The following is an 18,381-nucleotide window of genomic DNA, read 5'->3' on the forward strand; positions in this document are numbered from 1 at the left end:
TTGCATGGTGAAGCTCTTTTGCACCTATTCAGTCTCTGGCACAGGATGAGTGGTTCTTGCTGGCAAGGCTGGTGTGCGCCATGCTGAACACAAAGGCGGTGCTACTATGAGGAGAGACCAGGACTCTGCTCTCCCCGCGGGCCTCCTTGCTGGAAGTGCCGCCGTCTGATCTGGACCTCTTCTTGGTCTGATGCCTGGGGATGTGGCAGGAGGGAGGAGCACTCGGGGCTCCCGACACAGGCTGGTTCGTTGTGCTGGCTCCCGTGGTCCCCGACAGGGTGCTCTGGCATGTGCTGCCGCCTGTGTTCGGGCCCAGGATTGCCTTGGAGCCCTGCAGGCCTTTGGGGCCTGCTTGTAGCTGCTGTGATACATAGTCCCCCAAATCTGTGCACAGATCGGCAATATAATCTCCTCTCCCCAAAACTGAGGGTACTGCCGAGAGCCCCATGCTGACGGGGGCAGGCATTGTGGTGCCAGTTCGGGGACCGGAGTGCTGGCTGTTGGGCCCAGCATGGGACACGGTTCCACGTACGTGGACGGCAACAGCCAAGCCAGGGGCATCGGCAGTGGGCGTGATGGGGCAGAAGATGGCTTGTTACACGTTGCATCTCTTTTGCACCTAATCAGTCGCTGGGTAGGGGCTGAGGTGGTCTTGGTGGCAAGGCTGCTCTGGGCCTTGCCGACCAGGGACGTGGGGCCACTAAGAGGAGAGTCCAGGAAGCCCCTGTTCCCGCGGGCATCCTAGCTGGAAGTGCCGCCGTCTGATCTGGACCTCTGCTTGGTCTGGTGCCTGGGGATGTGACTGGAGGGAGGGGCACTCGGGCTCCCGAACAGTCTGGTTCGTTGTGCTGGCCACCATGGTCCCCGACAGGGTGCTCTGGCATGGTCGGCCCCCTGTGTTCGGGCCCAGGCTTGCCCTAGAGCCCTTCGGGCCACGGGGGGCCCTGCTCGTTGCTGCTGTGATGCAGAGAGCCCCAAATCTGGAGCACAGATCGGCAACATCATCGCCTCTCCCCAACACTGGGGGCGCTGCCGAAAGCCCCATGCTGATGGGGCAGGCATTGTGGTGCCAGTTGGGGGGCCAGGGTGCTGGCTGTGGGGGCAAGCATGGGACACAGCGCCGGGCAGCTGTTGGGCCGCTGTCAAGCTGTGGCTGCGGCAGTGGGCTGGGATGTGCAGGAAGATGGCTTGTTGCTTGGTGAAGCTCTTTTGCACCTAATCAGTCTCTGGGCAGGAGATGAGGGGTTCTTGGTTGCAAGGCTGGTGTGGGCTGTGCTGACCACAATGGCAGTGCCGCTAGGAGGAGAATCCAGGACGCCCCCGTCCCCGCGGGTAGACTTGCTAGAAGTACCGCCGTCCGATCTGGACCTCTGCTGGGTACTGTTCCTGGGGATGTGACTAGAGGGAGGAGCACTCGGGGCTCCCGACACAGGCTGGTTCCTTGTACTGGCTCCTGTGGTCCCCGACAGGGTGTTCTGGCGTTTGCTGCCGCCGGTATTCAGGCCCAGGCTTGCCCTGGAGTCCTGCGGGCCACTTGACACCCTGCTCGTAGCTGCTGCTGCGATGCAGAGTGCCCCAAATGTGGAGCACAGATCGGCAAGATCATCTCTTCTCCCAAAACTGGTGTTGCTGCTGAATGCCCCATGTTGATGGGGGCCGGCATTGTGGTGCCATTTGGAGGTCCTCGGTGCTGGTTGTTGGGCCCAGCATGGGACAGGGTGCCACGTACCTGGGCAGCAACTGCCAAGCCAGCGTTAGCAGCAGTGGGCTGTGATGTGGCGGAAGATGGCTTGATACATGTTGCAGCTCTATGCACCTAATCAGTCACTGGGCAGGGGATGAGGTGGTCTTGGTGGCGTGGCTGCTCTGGGCCTTGCTCACCAGGGACGTGGGGCCACTAGGAGGAGAGTCCAGGACGCCCCCGTCCCAGCGGGCAGCCTTGCTGGAAGTGCCGCTGTCTATATGGACTTTGCTTGGTCTGGTGCCTGGGGATGTGACAGGAGGGAGGAGCACTCGGGGCTCCCGACACAGGCTGGTTCGTTTTGCTGGCTACCGTGGTCCCCGACAGGGTGCTCTGGCATGGACGGCCCCCTGTGTTCGGGCCCAGGCTTGCCGGGCGCCCTGTGGGCCACTTGGGGCCCTGCTCGTTGCTGCTGTGATGAAGAATGCCCCTAATCTGGAGCTCAGATCGGCAACATCATCTCCTCTCCCCAACCCTGGGGTTGCTGTCGAAAGCCCCATGCTGATGGGGGCAGGCATTGTGGTGCCAGTTGAGGGGCCGGGTTGCTGGCTGTTGGGCCAAGCAGGGGACACAGCGCCGGGCAGCTGGGGGGCCGCTGTCAAGCCTGGGGCAGCGGCAGTGGGCTGGGATTTGCAGGAAGATGGCTTGTTGCATGGTGAAGCTCTTTTGCACCTATTCAGTCTCTGGCACAGGATGAGTGGTTCTTGCTGGCAAGGCTGGTGTGCGCCATGCTGAACACAAAGGCGGTGCTACTATGAGGAGAGACCAGGACTCTGCTCTCCCCGCGGGCCTCCTTGCTGGAAGTGCCGCCGTCTGATCTGGACCTCTTCTTGGTCTGATGCCTGGGGATGTGGCAGGAGGGAGGAGCACTCGGGGCTCCCGACACAGGCTGGTTCGTTGTGCTGGCTCCCGTGGTCCCCGACAGGGTGCTCTGGCATGTGCTGCCGCCTGTGTTCGGGCCCAGGATTGCCTTGGAGCCCTGCAGGCCTTTGGGGCCTGCTTGTAGCTGCTGTGATACATAGTCCCCCAAATCTGTGCACAGATCGGCAATATAATCTCCTCTCCCCAAAACTGAGGGTACTGCCGAAAGCCCCATGCTGACGGGGGCAGGCATTGTGGTGCCAGTTCGGGGACCGGAGTGCTGGCTGTTGGGCCCAGCATGGGACACGGTTCCACGTACGTGGACGGCAACAGCCAAGCCAGGGGCATCGGCAGTGGGCGTGATGGGGCAGAAGATGGCTTGTTACACGTTGCATCTCTTTTGCACCTAATCAGTCGCTGGGTAGGGGCTGAGGTGGTCTTGGTGGCAAGGCTGCTCTGGGCCTTGCTGACCAGGGACGTGGGGCCACTAAGAGGAGAGTCCAGGAAGCCCCTGTTCCCGCGGGCAGCCTTGCTGGAAGTGCCGCCGTCTGATCTGGACCTCTGCTTGGTCTGGTGCCTGGGGATGTGACTGGAGGCAGGGGCACTCGGGCTCCCGAACAGTCTGGTTCGTTGTGCTGGCCACCATGGTCCCCGACAGGGTGCTCTGGCATGGTCGGCCCCCTGTGTTCGGGCCCAGGCTTGCCCTAGAGACCTTCGGGCCACGGGGGGCCCTGCTCGTTGCTGCTGTGATGCAGAGAGCCCCAAATCTGGAGCACAGATCGGCAACATCATCGCCTCTCCCCAACACTGGGGGCGCTGCCGAAAGCCCCATGCTGATGGGGCAGGCATTGTGGTGCCAGTTGGGGGGCCAGGGTGCTGGCTGTGGGGGCAAGCATGGGACACAGCGCCGGGCAGCTGTTGGGCCGCTGTCAAGCTGTGGCTGCGGCAGTGGGCTGGGATGTGCAGGAAGATGGCTTGTTGCTTGGTGAAGCTCTTTTGCACCTAATCAGTCTCTGGGCAGGAGATGAGGGGTTCTTGGTTGCAAGGCTGGTGTGGGCTGTGCTGACCACAATGGCAGTGCCGCTAGGAGGAGAATCCAGGACGCCCCCGTCCCCGCGGGTAGACTTGCTAGAAGTACCGCCGTCCGATCTGGACCTCTGCTGGGTACTGTTCCTGGGGATGTGACTAGAGGGAGGAGCACTCGGGGCTCCCGACACAGGCTGGTTCCTTGTACTGGCTCCTGTGGTCCCCGACAGGGTGTTCTGGCGTTTGCTGCCGCCGGTATTCAGGCCCAGGCTTGCCCTGGAGTCCTGCGGGCCACTTGACACCCTGCTCGTAGCTGCTGCTGCGATGCAGAGTGCCCCAAATGTGGAGCACAGATCGGCAAGATCATCTCTTCTCCCAAAACTGGTGGTGCTGCTGAATGCCCCATGTTGATGGGGGCCGGCATTGTGGTGCCATTTGGAGGTCCTCGGTGCTGGTTGTTGGGCCCAGCATGGGACAGGGTGCCACGTACCTGGGCAGCAACTGCCAAGCCAGCGTTAGCAGCAGTGGGCTGTGATGTGGCGGAAGATGGCTTGATACATGTTGCAGCTCTTTTGCACCTAATCAGTCACTGGGCAGGGGATGAGGTGGTCTTGGTGGCGTGGCTGCTCTGGGCCTTGCTCACCAGGGACGTGGGGCCACTAGGAGGAGAGTCCAGGACGCCCCCGTCCCAGCGGGCAGCCTTGCTGGAAGTGCCGCTGTCTATATGGACTTTGCTTGGTCTGGTGCCTGGGGATGTGACAGGAGGGAGGAGCACTCGGGGCTCCCGACACAGGCTGGTTCGTTTTGCTGGCTACCGTGGTCCCCGACAGGGTGCTCTGGCATGGAAGGCCCCCTGTATTCGGGCCCAGGCTTGCCGGGCGCCCTGTGGGCCACTTGGGGCCCTGCTCGTTGCTGCTGTGAAGAAGAGTGCCCCTAATCTGGAGCTCAGATCGGGAACATCATCTCCTCTCCCCAACCCTGGGGTTGCTGTCGAAAGCCCCATGCTGATGGGGGCAGGCATTGTGGTGCCAGTTGAGGGGCCGGGTTGCTGGCTGTTGGGCCAAGCAGGGGACACAGCGCTGGGCAGCTGGGGGGCCGCTGTCAAGCCTGGGGCAGCGGCAGTGGGCTGGGATTTGCAGGAAGATGGCTTGTTGCATGGTGAAGCTCTTTTGCACCTATTCAGTCTCTGGCACAGGATGAGTGGTTCTTGCTGGCAAGGCTGGTGTGCGCCATGCTGAACACAAAGGCGGTGCTACTATGAGGAGAGGCCAGGACTCTGCTCTCCCCGCGGGCCTCCTTGCTGGAAGTGCCGCCGTCTGATCTGGACCTCTTCTTGGTCTGATGCCTGGGGATGTGGCAGGAGGGAGGAGCACTCGGGGCTCCCGACACAGGCTGGTTCGTTGTGCTGGCTCCCGTGGTCCCCGACAGGGTGCTCTGGCATGTGCTGCCGCCTGTGTTCGGGCCCAGGATTGCCTTGGAGCCCTGCAGGCCTTTGGGGCCTGCTTGTAGCTGCTGTGATACATAGTCCCCCAAATCTGTGCACAGATCGGCAATATAATCTCCTCTCCCCAAAACTGAGGGTACTGCCGAAAGCCCCATGCTGACGGGGGCAGGCATTGTGGTGCCAGTTCGGGGACCGGAGTGCTGGCTGTTGGGCCCAGCATGGGACACGGTTCCACGTACGTGGACGGCAACAGCCAAGCCAGGGGCATCGGCAGTGGGCGTGATGGGGCAGAAGATGGCTTGTTACACGTTGCATCTCTTTTGCACCTAATCAGTCGCTGGGTAGGGGCTGAGGTGGTCTTGGTGGCAAGGCTGCTCTGGGCCTTGCTGACCAGGGACGTGGGGCCACTAAGAGGAGAGTCCAGGAAGCCCCTGTTCCCGCGGGCAGCCTTGCTGGAAGTGCCGCCGTCTGATCTGGACCTCTGCTTGGTCTGGTGCCTGGGGATGTGACTGGAGGGAGGGGCACTCGGGCTCCCGAACAGTCTGGTTCGTTGTGCTGGCCACCATGGTCCCCGACAGGGTGCTCTGGCATGGTCGGCCCCCTGTGTTCGGGCCCAGGCTTGCCCTAGAGCCCTTCGGGCCACGGGGGGCCCTGCTCGTTGCTGCTGTGATGCAGAGAGCCCCAAATCTGGAGCACAGATCGGCAACATCATCGCCTCTCCCCAACACTGGGGGCGCTGCCGAAAGCCCCATGCTGATGGGGCAGGCATTGTGGTGCCAGTTGGGGGGCCAGGGTGCTGGCTGTGGGGGCAAGCATGGGACACAGCGCCGGGCAGCTGTTGGGCCGCTGTCAAGCTGTGGCTGCGGCAGTGGGCTGGGATGTGCAGGAAGATGGCTTGTTGCTTGGTGAAGCTCTTTTGCACCTAATCAGTCTCTGGGCAGGAGATGAGGGGTTCTTGGTTGCAAGGCTGGTGTGGGCTGTGCTGACCACAATGGCAGTGCCGCTAGGAGGAGAATCCAGGACGCCCCCGTCCCCGCGGGTAGACTTGCTAGAAGTACCGCCGTCCGATCTGGACCTCTGCTGGGTACTGTTCCTGGGGATGTGACTAGAGGGAGGAGCACTCGGGGCTCCCGACACAGGCTGGTTCCTTGTACTGGCTCCTGTGGTCCCCGACAGGGTGTTCTGGCGTTTGCTGCCGCCGGTATTCAGGCCCAGGCTTGCCCTGGAGTCCTGCGGGCCACTTGACACCCTGCTCGTAGCTGCTGCTGCGATGCAGAGTGCCCCAAATGTGGAGCACAGATCGGCAAGATCATCTCTTCTCCCAAAACTGGTGGTGCTGCTGAATGCCCCATGTTGATGGGGGCCGGCATTGTGGTGCCATTTGGAGGTCCTCGGTGCTGGTTGTTGGGCCCAGCATGGGACAGGGTGCCACGTACCTGGGCAGCAACTGCCAAGCCAGCGTTAGCAGCAGTGGGCTGTGATGTGGCGGAAGATGGCTTGATACATGTTGCAGCTCTTTTGCACCTAATCAGTCACTGGGCAGGGGATGAGGTGGTCTTGGTGGCGTGGCTGCTCTGGGCCTTGCTCACCAGGGACGTGGGGCCACTAGGAGGAGAGTCCAGGACGCCCCCGTCCCAGCGGGCAGCCTTGCTGGAAGTGCCGCTGTCTATATGGACTTTGCTTGGTCTGGTGCCTGGGGATGTGACAGGAGGGAGGAGCACTCGGGGCTCCCGACACAGGCTGGTTCGTTTTGCTGGCTACCGTGGTCCCCGACAGGGTGCTCTGGCATGGACGGCCCCCTGTGTTCGGGCCCAGGCTTGCCGGGCGCCCTGTGGGCCACTTGGGGCCCTGCTCGTTGCTGCTGTGATGAAGAATGCCCCTAATCTGGAGCTCAGATCGGCAACATCATCTCCTCTCCCCAACCCTGGGGTTGCTGTCGAAAGCCCCATGCTGATGGGGGCAGGCATTGTGGTGCCAGTTGAGGGGCCGGGTTGCTGGCTGTTGGGCCAAGCAGGGGACACAGCGCCGGGCAGCTGGGGGGCCGCTGTCAAGCCTGGGGCAGCGGCAGTGGGCTGGGATTTGCAGGAAGATGGCTTGTTGCATGGTGAAGCTCTTTTGCACCTATTCAGTCTCTGGCACAGGATGAGTGGTTCTTGCTGGCAAGGCTGGTGTGCGCCATGCTGAACACAAAGGCGGTGCTACTATGAGGAGAGACCAGGACTCTGCTCTCCCCGCGGGCCTCCTTGCTGGAAGTGCCGCCGTCTGATCTGGACCTCTTCTTGGTCTGATGCCTGGGGATGTGGCAGGAGGGAGGAGCACTCGGGGCTCCCGACACAGGCTGGTTCGTTGTGCTGGCTCCCGTGGTCCCCGACAGGGTGCTCTGGCATGTGCTGCCGCCTGTGTTCGGGCCCAGGATTGCCTTGGAGCCCTGCAGGCCTTTGGGGCCTGCTTGTAGCTGCTGTGATACATAGTCCCCCAAATCTGTGCACAGATCGGCAATATAATCTCCTCTCCCCAAAACTGAGGGTACTGCCGAAAGCCCCATGCTGACGGGGGCAGGCATTGTGGTGCCAGTTCGGGGACCGGAGTGCTGGCTGTTGGGCCCAGCATGGGACACGGTTCCACGTACGTGGACGGCAACAGCCAAGCCAGGGGCATCGGCAGTGGGCGTGATGGGGCAGAAGATGGCTTGTTACACGTTGCATCTCTTTTGCACCTAATCAGTCGCTGGGTAGGGGCTGAGGTGGTCTTGGTGGCAAGGCTGCTCTGGGCCTTGCTGACCAGGGACGTGGGGCCACTAAGAGGAGAGTCCAGGAAGCCCCTGTTCCCGCGGGCAGCCTTGCTGGAAGTGCCGCCGTCTGATCTGGACCTCTGCTTGGTCTGGTGCCTGGGGATGTGACTGGAGGCAGGGGCACTCGGGCTCCCGAACAGTCTGGTTCGTTGTGCTGGCCACCATGGTCCCCGACAGGGTGCTCTGGCATGGTCGGCCCCCTGTGTTCGGGCCCAGGCTTGCCCTAGAGCCCTTCGGGCCACGGGGGGCCCTGCTCGTTGCTGCTGTGATGCAGAGAGCCCCAAATCTGGAGCACAGATCGGCAACATCATCGCCTCTCCCCAACACTGGGGGCGCTGCCGAAAGCCCCATGCTGATGGGGCAGGCATTGTGGTGCCAGTTGGGGGGCCAGGGTGCTGGCTGTGGGGGCAAGCATGGGACACAGCGCCGGGCAGCTGTTGGGCCGCTGTCAAGCTGTGGCTGCGGCAGTGGGCTGGGATGTGCAGGAAGATGGCTTGTTGCTTGGTGAAGCTCTTTTGCACCTAATCAGTCTCTGGGCAGGAGATGAGGGGTTCTTGGTTGCAAGGCTGGTGTGGGCTGTGCTGACCACAATGGCAGTGCCGCTAGGAGGAGAATCCAGGACGCCCCCGTCCCCGCGGGTAGACTTGCTAGAAGTACCGCCGTCCGATCTGGACCTCTGCTGGGTACTGTTCCTGGGGATGTGACTAGAGGGAGGAGCACTCGGGGCTCCCGACACAGGCTGGTTCCTTGTACTGGCTCCTGTGGTCCCCGACAGGGTGTTCTGGTGTTTGCTGCCGCCGGTATTCAGGCCCAGGCTTGCCCTGGAGTCCTGCGGGCCACTTGACACCCTGCTCGTAGCTGCTGCTGCGATGCAGAGTGCCCCAAATGTGGAGCACAGATCGGCAAGATCATCTCTTCTCCCAAAACTGGTGGTGCTGCTGAATGCCCCATGTTGATGGGGGCCGGCATTGTGGTGCCATTTGGAGGTCCTCGGTGCTGGTTGTTGGGCCCAGCATGGGACAGGGTGCCACGTACCTGGGCAGCAACTGCCAAGCCAGCGTTAGCAGCAGTGGGCTGTGATGTGGCGGAAGATGGCTTGATACATGTTGCAGCTCTTTTGCACCTAATCAGTCACTGGGCAGGGGATGAGGTGGTCTTGGTGGCGTGGCTGCTCTGGGCCTTGCTCACCAGGGACGTGGGGCCACTAGGAGGAGAGTCCAGGACGCCCCCGTCCCAGCGGGCAGCCTTGCTGGAAGTGCCGCTGTCTATATGGACTTTGCTTGGTCTGGTGCCTGGGGATGTGACAGGAGGGAGGAGCACTCGGGGCTCCCGACACAGGCTGGTTCGTTTTGCTGGCTACCGTGGTCCCCGACAGGGTGCTCTGGCATGGAAGGCCCCCTGTATTCGGGCCCAGGCTTGCCGGGCGCCCTGTGGGCCACTTGGGGCCCTGCTCGTTGCTGCTGTGAAGAAGAGTGCCCCTAATCTGGAGCTCAGATCGGCAACATCATCTCCTCTCCCCAACCCTGGGGTTGCTGTCGAAAGCCCCATGCTGATGGGGGCAGGCATTGTGGTGCCAGTTGAGGGGCCGGGTTGCTGGCTGTTGGGCCAAGCAGGGGAAACAGCGCCGGGCAGCTGGGGGTCCGCTGTCTAGCCTGGGGCAGCGGCAGTGGGCTGGGATTTGCAGGAAGATGGCTTGTTGCATGGTGAAGCTCTTTTGCACCTATCTTCAGTCTCTGGCACAGGATGAGTCGTTCCTGCTGGCAAGGCTGGTGTGCGCTATGCTGAACACAAAGGCGGTGCTACTATGAGGAGAGACCAGGACTCTGCTCTCCCCGCGGACCTCCTTGCTGGAAGTGCCGCCGTCTGATCTGGACCTCTTCCTGGTCTGATGCCTGGGGATGTGGCAGGAGGGAGGAGCACTCGGGGCTCCCGACACAGGCTGGTTCGTTGTGCTGGCTCCCGTGGTCCCCGACAGGGTGCTCTGGCATGTGCTGCCGCCTGTGTTCGGGCCCAGGATTGCCTTGGAGCCCTGCAGGCCTTTGGGGCCTGCTTGTAGCTGCTGTGATACATAGTCCCCCAAATCTGTGCACAGATCGGCAATATAATCTCCTCTCCCCAAAACTGAGGGTACTGCCGAAAGCCCCATGCTGACGGGGGCAGGCATTGTGGTGCCAGTTCGGGGACCGGAGTGCTGGCTGTTGGGCCCAGCATGGGACACGGTTCCACGTACGTGGACGGCAACAGCCAAGCCAGGGGCATCGGCAGTGGGCGTGATGGGGCAGAAGATGGCTTGTTACACGTTGCATCTCTTTTGCACCTAATCAGTCGCTGGGTAGGGGCTGAGGTGGTCTTGGTGGCAAGGCTGCTCTGGGCCTTGCTGACCAGGGACGTGGGGCCACTAAGAGGAGAGTCCAGGAAGCCCCTGTTCCCGCGGGCAGCCTTGCTGGAAGTGCCGCCGTCTGATCTGGACCTCTGCTTGGTCTGGTGCCTGGGGATGTGACTGGAGGGAGGGGCACTCGGGCTCCCGAACAGTCTGGTTCGTTGTGCTGGCCACCATGGTCTCCGACAGGGTGCTCTGGCATGGTCGGCCCCCTGTGTTCGGGCCCAGGCTTGCCCTAGAGCCCTTCGGGCCACGGGGGGCCCTGCTCGTTGCTGCTGTGATGCAGAGAGCCCCAAATCTGGAGCACAGATCGGCAACATCATCGCCTCTCCCCAACACTGGGCGCGCTGCCGAAAGCCCCATGCTGATGGGGCAGGCATTGTGGTGCCAGTTGGGGGGCCAGGGTGCTGGCTGTGGGGGCAAGCATGGGACACAGCGCCGGGCAGCTGTTGGGCCGCTGTCAAGCTGTGGCTGCGGCAGTGGGCTGGGATGTGCAGGAAGATGGCTTGTTGCTTGGTGAAGCTCTTTTGCACCTAATCAGTCTCTGGGCAGGAGATGAGGGGTTCTTGGTTGCAAGGCTGGTGTGGGCTGTGCTGACCACAATGGCAGTGCCGCTAGGAGGAGAATCCAGGACGCCCCCGTCCCCGCGGGTAGACTTGCTAGAAGTACCGCCGTCCGATCTGGACCTCTGCTGGGTACTGTTCCTGGGGATGTGACTAGAGGGAGGAGCACTCGGGGCTCCCGACACAGGCTGGTTCCTTGTACTGGCTCCTGTGGTCCCCGACAGGGTGTTCTGGCGTTTGCTGCCGCCGGTATTCAGGCCCAGGCTTGCCCTGGAGTCCTGCGGGCCACTTGACACCCTGCTCGTAGCTGCTGCTGCGATGCAGAGTGCCCCAAATGTGGAGCACAGATCGGCAAGATCATCTCTTCTCCCAAAACTGGTGGTGCTGCTGAATGCCCCATGTTGATGGGGGCCGGCATTGTGGTGCCATTTGGAGGTCCTCGGTGCTGGTTGTTGGGCCCAGCATGGGACAGGGTGCCACGTACCTGGGCAGCAACTGCCAAGCCAGCGTTAGCAGCAGTGGGCTGTGATGTGGCGGAAGATGGCTTGATACATGTTGCAGCTCTTTTGCACCTAATCAGTCACTGGGCAGGGGATGAGGTGGTCTTGGTGGCGTGGCTGCTCTGGGCCTTGCTCACCAGGGACGTGGGGCCACTAGGAGGAGAGTCCAGGACGCCCCCGTCCCAGCGGGCAGCCTTGCTGGAAGTGCCGCTGTCTATATGGACTTTGCTTGGTCTGGTGCCTGGGGATGTGACAGGAGGGAGGAGCACTCGGGGCTCCCGACACAGGCTGGTTCGTTTTGCTGGCTACCGTGGTCCCCGACAGGGTGCTCTGGCATGGAAGGCCCCCTGTATTCGGGCCCAGGCTTGCCGGGCGCCCTGTGGGCCACTTGGGGCCCTGCTCGTTGCTGCTGTGAAGAAGAGTGCCCCTAATCTGGAGCTCAGATCGGGAACATCATCTCCTCTCCCCAACCCTGGGGTTGCTGTCGAAAGCCCCATGCTGATGGGGGCAGGCATTGTGGTGCCAGTTGAGGGGCCGGGTTGCTGGCTGTTGGGCCAAGCAGGGGACACAGCGTTGGGCAGCTGGGGGGCCGCTGTCAAGCCTGGGGCAGCGGCAGTGGGCTGGGATTTGCAGGAAGATGGCTTGTTGCATGGTGAAGCTCTTTTGCACCTATTCAGTCTCTGGCACAGGATGAGTGGTTCTTGCTGGCAAGGCTGGTGTGCGCCATGCTGAACACAAAGGCGGTGCTACTATGAGGAGAGACCAGGACTCTGCTCTCCCCGCGGGCCTCCTTGCTGGAAGTGCCGCCGTCTGATCTGGACCTCTTCTTGGTCTGATGCCTGGGGATGTGGCAGGAGGGAGGAGCACTCGGGGCTCCCGACACAGGCTGGTTCGTTGTGCTGGCTCCCGTGGTCCCCGACAGGGTGCTCTGGCATGGACGGCCCCCTGTATTCGGGCCCAGGCTTGCCGGGCGCCCTGTGGGCCACTTGGGGCCCTGCTCGTTGCTGCTGTGATGAAGAATGCCCCTAATCTGGAGCTCAGATCGGCAACATCATCTCCTCTCCCCAACCCTGGGGTTGCTGTCGAAAGCCCCATGCTGATGGGGGCAGGCATTGTGGTGCCAGTTGAGGGGCCGGGTTGCTGGCTGTTGGGCCAAGCAGGGGACACAGCGCCGGGCAGCTGGGGGGCCGCTGTCAAGCCTGGGGCAGCGGCAGTGGGCTGGGATTTGCAGGAAGATGGCTTGTTGCATGGTGAACCTCTTTTGCACCTATCTTCAGTCTCTGGCACAGGATGAGTCGTTCCTGCTGGCAAGGCTGGTGTGCGCCATGCTGAACACAAAGGCGGTGCTACTATGAGGAGAGACCAGGACTCTGCTCTCCCCGCGGGCCTCCTTGCTGGAAGTGCCGCCGTCTGATCTGGACCTCTTCTTGGTCTGATGCCTGGGGATGTGGCAGGAGGGAGGAGCACTCGGGGCTCCCGACACAGGCTGGTTCGTTGTGCTGGCTCCCGTGGTCCCCGACAGGGTGCTCTGGCATGTGCTGCCGCCTGTGTTCGGGCCCAGGATTGCCTTGGAGCCCTGCAGGCCTTTGGGGCCTGCTTGTAGCTGCTGTGATACATAGTCCCCCAAATCTGTGCACAGATCGGCAATATAATCTCCTCTCCCCAAAACTGAGGGTACTGCCGAAAGCCCCATGCTGACGGGGGCAGGCATTGTGGTGCCAGTTCGGGGACCGGAGTGCTGGCTGTTGGGCCCAGCATGGGACACGGTTCCACGTACGTGGATGGCAACAGCCAAGCCAGGGGCATCGGCAGTGGGCGTGATGGGGCAGAAGATGGCTTGTTACACGTTGCAGCTCTTTTGCACCTAATCAGTCGCTGGGTAGGGGCTGAGGTGGTCTTGGTGGCAAGGCTGCTCTGGGCCTTGCTGACCAGGGACGTGGGGCCACTAAGAGGAGAGTCCAGGAAGCCCCTGTTCCCGCGGGCATCCTAGCTGGAAGTGCCGCCGTCTGATCTGGACTCTGCTTGGTCTGGTGCCTGGGGATGTGACTGGAGGCAGTGGCACTCGGGCTCCCGAACAGTCTGGTTCGTTGTGCTGGCCACCATGGTCCCCGACAGGGTGCTCTGGCATGGTCGGCCCCCTGTGTTCGGGCCCAGGCTTGCCCTAGAGCCCTTCGGGCCACGGGGGGCCCTGCTCGTTGCTGCTGTGATGCAGAGAGCCCCAAATCTGGAGCACAGATCGGCAACATCATCGCCTCTCCCCAACACTGGGGGCGCTGCCGAAAGCCCCATGCTGATGGGGCAGGCATTGTGGTGCCAGTTGGGGGGCCAGGGTGCTGGCTGTGGGGGCAAGCATGGGACACAGCGCCGGGCAGCTGTTGGGCCGCTGTCAAGCTGTGGCTGCGGCAGTGGGCTGGGATGTGCAGGAAGATGGCTTGTTGCTTGGTGAAGCTCTTTTGCACCTAATCAGTCTCTGGGCAGGAGATGAGGGGTTCTTGGTTGCAAGGCTGGTGTGGGCTGTGCTGACCACAATGGCAGTGCCGCTAGGAGGAGAATCCAGGACGCCCCCGTCCCCGCGGGTAGACTTGCTAGAAGTACCGCCGTCCGATCTGGACCTCTGCTGGGTACTGTTCCTGGGGATGTGACTAGAGGGAGGAGCACTCGGGGCTCCCGACACAGGCTGGTTCCTTGTACTGGCTCCTGTGGTCCCCGACAGGGTGTTCTGGCGTTTGCTGCCGCCGGTATTCAGGCCCAGGCTTGCCCTGGAGTCCTGCGGGCCACTTGACACCCTGCTCGTAGCTGCTGCTGCGATGCAGAGTGCCCCAAATGTGGAGCACAGATCGGCAAGATCATCTCTTCTCCCAAAACTGGTGGTGCTGCTGAATGCCCCATGTTGATGGGGGCCGGCATTGTGGTGCCATTTGGAGGTCCTCGGTGCTGGTGGTTGGGCCCAGCATGGGACAGGGTGCCACGTACCTGGGCAGCAACTGCCAAGCCAGCGTTAGCAGCAGTGGGCTGTGATGTGGCGGAAGATGGCTTGATACATGTTGCAGCTCTTTTGCACCTAATCAGTCACTGGGCAGGGGATGAGGTGGTCTTGGTGGCGTGGCTGCTCTGGGCCTTGCTCACCAGGGACGTGGGGCCACTAGGAGGAGAGTCCAGGACGCCCCCGTCCCAGCGGGCAGCCTTGCTGGAAGTGCCGCTGTCTATATGGACTTTGCTTGGTCTGGTGCCTGGGGATGTGACAGGAGGGAGGAGCACTCGGGGCTCCCGACACAGGCTGGTTCGTTTTGCTGGCTACCGTGGTCCCCGACAGGGTGCTCTGGCATGGACGGCCCCCTGTGTTCGGGCCCAGGCTTGCCGGGCGCCCTGTGGGCCACTTGGGGCCCTGCTCGTTGCTGCTGTGAAGAAGAGTGCCCCTAATCTGGAGCTCAGATCGGGAACATCATCTCCTCTCCCCAACCCTGGGGTTGCTGTCGAAAGCCCCATGCTGATGGGGGCAGGCATTGTGGTGCCAGTTGAGGGGCCGGGTTGCTGGCTGTTGGGCCAAGCAGGGGACACAGCGCCGGGCAGCTGGGGGGCCGCTGTCAAGCCTGGGGCAGCGGCAGTGGGCTGGGATTTGCAGGAAGATGGCTTGTTGCATGGTGAACCTCTTTTGCACCTATCTTCAGTCTCTGGCACAGGATGAGTCGTTCCTGCTGGCAAGGCTGGTGTGCGCCATGCTGAACACAAAGGCGGTGCTACTATGAGGAGAGACCAGGACTCTGCTCTCCCCGCGGACCTCCTTGCTGGAAGTGCCGCCGTCTGATCTGAACCTCTTCCTGGTCTGATGCCTGGGGATGTGGCAGGAGGGAGGAGCACTCGGGGCTCCCGACACAGGCTGGTTCGTTGTGCTGGCTCCCGTGGTCCCCGACAGGGTGCTCTGGCATGTGCTGCCGCCTGTGTTCGGGCCCAGGATTGCCTTGGAGCCCTGCAGGCCTTTGGGGCCTGCTTGTAGCTGCTGTGATACATAGTCCCCCAAATCTGTGCACCGATCGGCAATATAATCTCCTCTCCCCAAAACTGAGGGTACTGCCGAAAGCCCCATGCTGACGGGGGCAGGCATTGTGGTGCCAGTTCGGGGACCGGAGTGCTGGCTGTTGGGCCCAGCATGGGACACGGTTCCACGTACGTGGACGGCAACAGCCAAGCCAGGGGCATCGGCAGTGGGCGTGATGGGGCAGAAGATGGCTTGTTACACGTTGCAGCTCTTTTGCACCTAATCAGTCGCTGGGTAGGGGCTGAGGTGGTCTTGGTGGCAAGGCTGCTCTGGGCCTTGCTGACCAGGGACGTGGGGCCACTAAGAGGAGAGTCCAGGAAGCCCCTGTTCCCGCGGGCAGCCTTGCTGGAAGTGCCGCCGTCTGATCTGGACCTCTGCTTGGTCTGGTGCCTGGGGATGTGACTGGAGGCAGGGGCACTCGGGCTCCCGAACAGTCTGGTTCGTTGTGCTGGCCACCATGGTCCCCGACAGGGTGCTCTGGCATGGTCGGCCCCCTGTGTTCGGGCCCAGGCTTGCCCTAGAGCCCTTCGGGCCACGGGGGGCCCTGCTCGTTGCTGCTGTGATGCAGAGAGCCCCAAATCTGGAGCACAGATCGGCAACATCATCGCCTCTCCCCAACACTGGGGGCGCTGCCGAAAGCCCCATGCTGATGGGGCAGGCATTGTGGTGCCAGTTGGGGGGCCAGGGTGCTGGCTGTGGGGGCAAGCATGGGACACAGCGCCGGGCAGCTGTTGGGCCGCTGTCAAGCTGTGGCTGCGGCAGTGGGCTGGGATGTGCAGGAAGATGGCTTGTTGCTTGGTGAAGCTCTTTTGCACCTAATCAGTCTCTGGGCAGGAGATGAGGGGTTCTTGGTTGCAAGGCTGGTGTGGGCTGTGCTGACCACAATGGCAGTGCCGCTAGGAGGAGAATCCAGGACGCCCCCGTCCCCGCGGGTAGACTTGCTAGAAGTACCGCCGTCCGATCTGGACCTCTGCTGGGTACTGTTCCTGGGGATGTGACTAGAGGGAGGAGCACTCGGGGCTCCCGACACAGGCTGGTTCCTTGTACTGGCTCCTGTGGTCCCCGACAGGGTGTTCTGGCGTTTGCTGCCGCCGGTATTCAGGCCCAGGCTTGCCCTGGAGTCCTGCGGGCCACTTGACACCCTGCTCGTAGCTGCTGCTGCGATGCAGAGTGCCCCAAATGTGGAGCACAGATCGGCAAGATCATCTCTTCTCCCAAAACTGGTGGTGCTGCTGAATGCCCCATGTTGATGGGGGCCGGCATTGTGGTGCCATTTGGAGGTCCTCGGTGCTGGTGGTTGGGCCCAGCATGGGACAGGGTGCCACGTACCTGGGCAGCAACTGCCAAGCCAGCGTTAGCAGCAGTGGGCTGTGATGTGGCGGAAGATGGCTTGATACATGTTGCAGCTCTTTTGCACCTAATCAGTCACTGGGCAGGGGATGAGGTGGTCTTGGTGGCGTGGCTGCTCTGGGCCTTGCTCACCAGGGACGTGGGGCCACTAGGAGGAGAGTCCAGGACGCCCCCGTCCCAGCGGGCAGCCTTGCTGGAAGTGCCGCTGTCTATATGGACTTTGCTTGGTCTGGTGCCTGGGGATGTGACAGGAGGGAGGAGCATTCGGGGCTCCCGACACAGGCTGGTTCGTTTTGCTGGCTACCGTGGTCCCCGAGAGGGTGCTCTGGCATGGAAGGCCCCCTGTATTCGGGCCCAGGCTTGCCGGGCACCCTGTGGGCCACTTGGGGCCCTGCTCGTTGCTGCTGTGATGAAGAATGCCCCTAATCTGGAGCTCAGATCGGCAACATCATCTCCTCTCCCCAACCCTGGGGTTACTGTCGAAAGCCCCATGCTGATGGGGGCAGACATTGTGGTGCCAGTTGAGGGGCCGGGTTGCTGGCTGTTGGGCCAAGCAGGGGACACAGCGCCGGGCAGCTGGGGGGCCGCTGTCAAGCCTGGGGCAGCGGCAGTGGGCTGGGTTTTGCAGGAAGATGGCTTGTTGCATGGTGAAGCTCTTTTGCACCTATTCAGTCTCTGGCACAGGATGAGAGGTTCTTGCTGGCAAGGCTGGTGTGCGCCATGCTGAACACAAAGGCGGTGCTACTATGAGGAGAGACCAGGACTCTGCTCTCCCTGCGGGCCTCCTTGCTGGAAGTGCCGCCGTCTGATCTGGACCTCTTCCTGGTCTGATGCCTGGGGATGTGGCAGGAGGGAGGAGCACTCGGGGCTCCCGACACAGGCTGGTTCGTTGTGCTGGCTCCCGTGGTCCCCGACAGGGTGCTCTGGCATGTGCTGCCACCTGTGTTCGGGCCCAGGATTGCCTTGGATCCCTGCAGGCCTTTGGGGCCTGCTTGTAGCTGCTGTGATACATAGTCCCCCAAATCTGTGCACCGATCGGCAATATGATCTCCTCTCCCCAAAACTGAGGGTACTGCCGAAAGCCCCATGCTGACGGGGGCAGGCATTGTGGTGCCAGTTCGGGGACCGGAGTGCTGGCTGTTGGGCCCAGCATGGGACACGGTTCCACGTACGTGGACGGCAACAGCCAAGCCAGGGGCATCGGCAGTGGGCGTGATGGGGCAGAAGATGGCTTGTTACACGTTGCAGCTCTTTTGCACCTAATCAGTCGCTGGGTAGGGGCTGAGGTGGTCTTGGTGGCAAGGCTGCTCTGGGCCTTGCCGACCAGGGACGTGGGGCCACTAAGAGGAGAGTCCAGGAAGCCCCTGTTCCCGCGGGCAGCCTTGCTGGAAGTGCCGCCGTCTGATCTGGACTCTGCTTGGTCTGGTGCCTGGGGATGTGACTGGAGGGAGGGGCACTCGGGCTCCCGAACAGTCTGGTTCGTTGTGCTGGCCACCATGGTCCCCGACAGGGTGCTCTGGCATGGTTGGCCCCCTGTGTTCGGGCCCAGGCTTGCCCTAGAGCCCTTCGGGCCACGGGCGGCCCTGCTCGTTGCTGCTGTGATGCAGAGAACCCCAAATCTGGAGCACAGATCGGCAACATCATCGCCTCTCCCCAACACTGGGGGCGCTGCCGAAAGCCCCATGCTGA

Source organism: Mustela nivalis (assembly GCF_964662115.1).
Source record: "Mustela nivalis genome assembly, chromosome: 15".
NCBI classification, from domain to species: Eukaryota; Metazoa; Chordata; class Mammalia; order Carnivora; family Mustelidae; genus Mustela; species Mustela nivalis.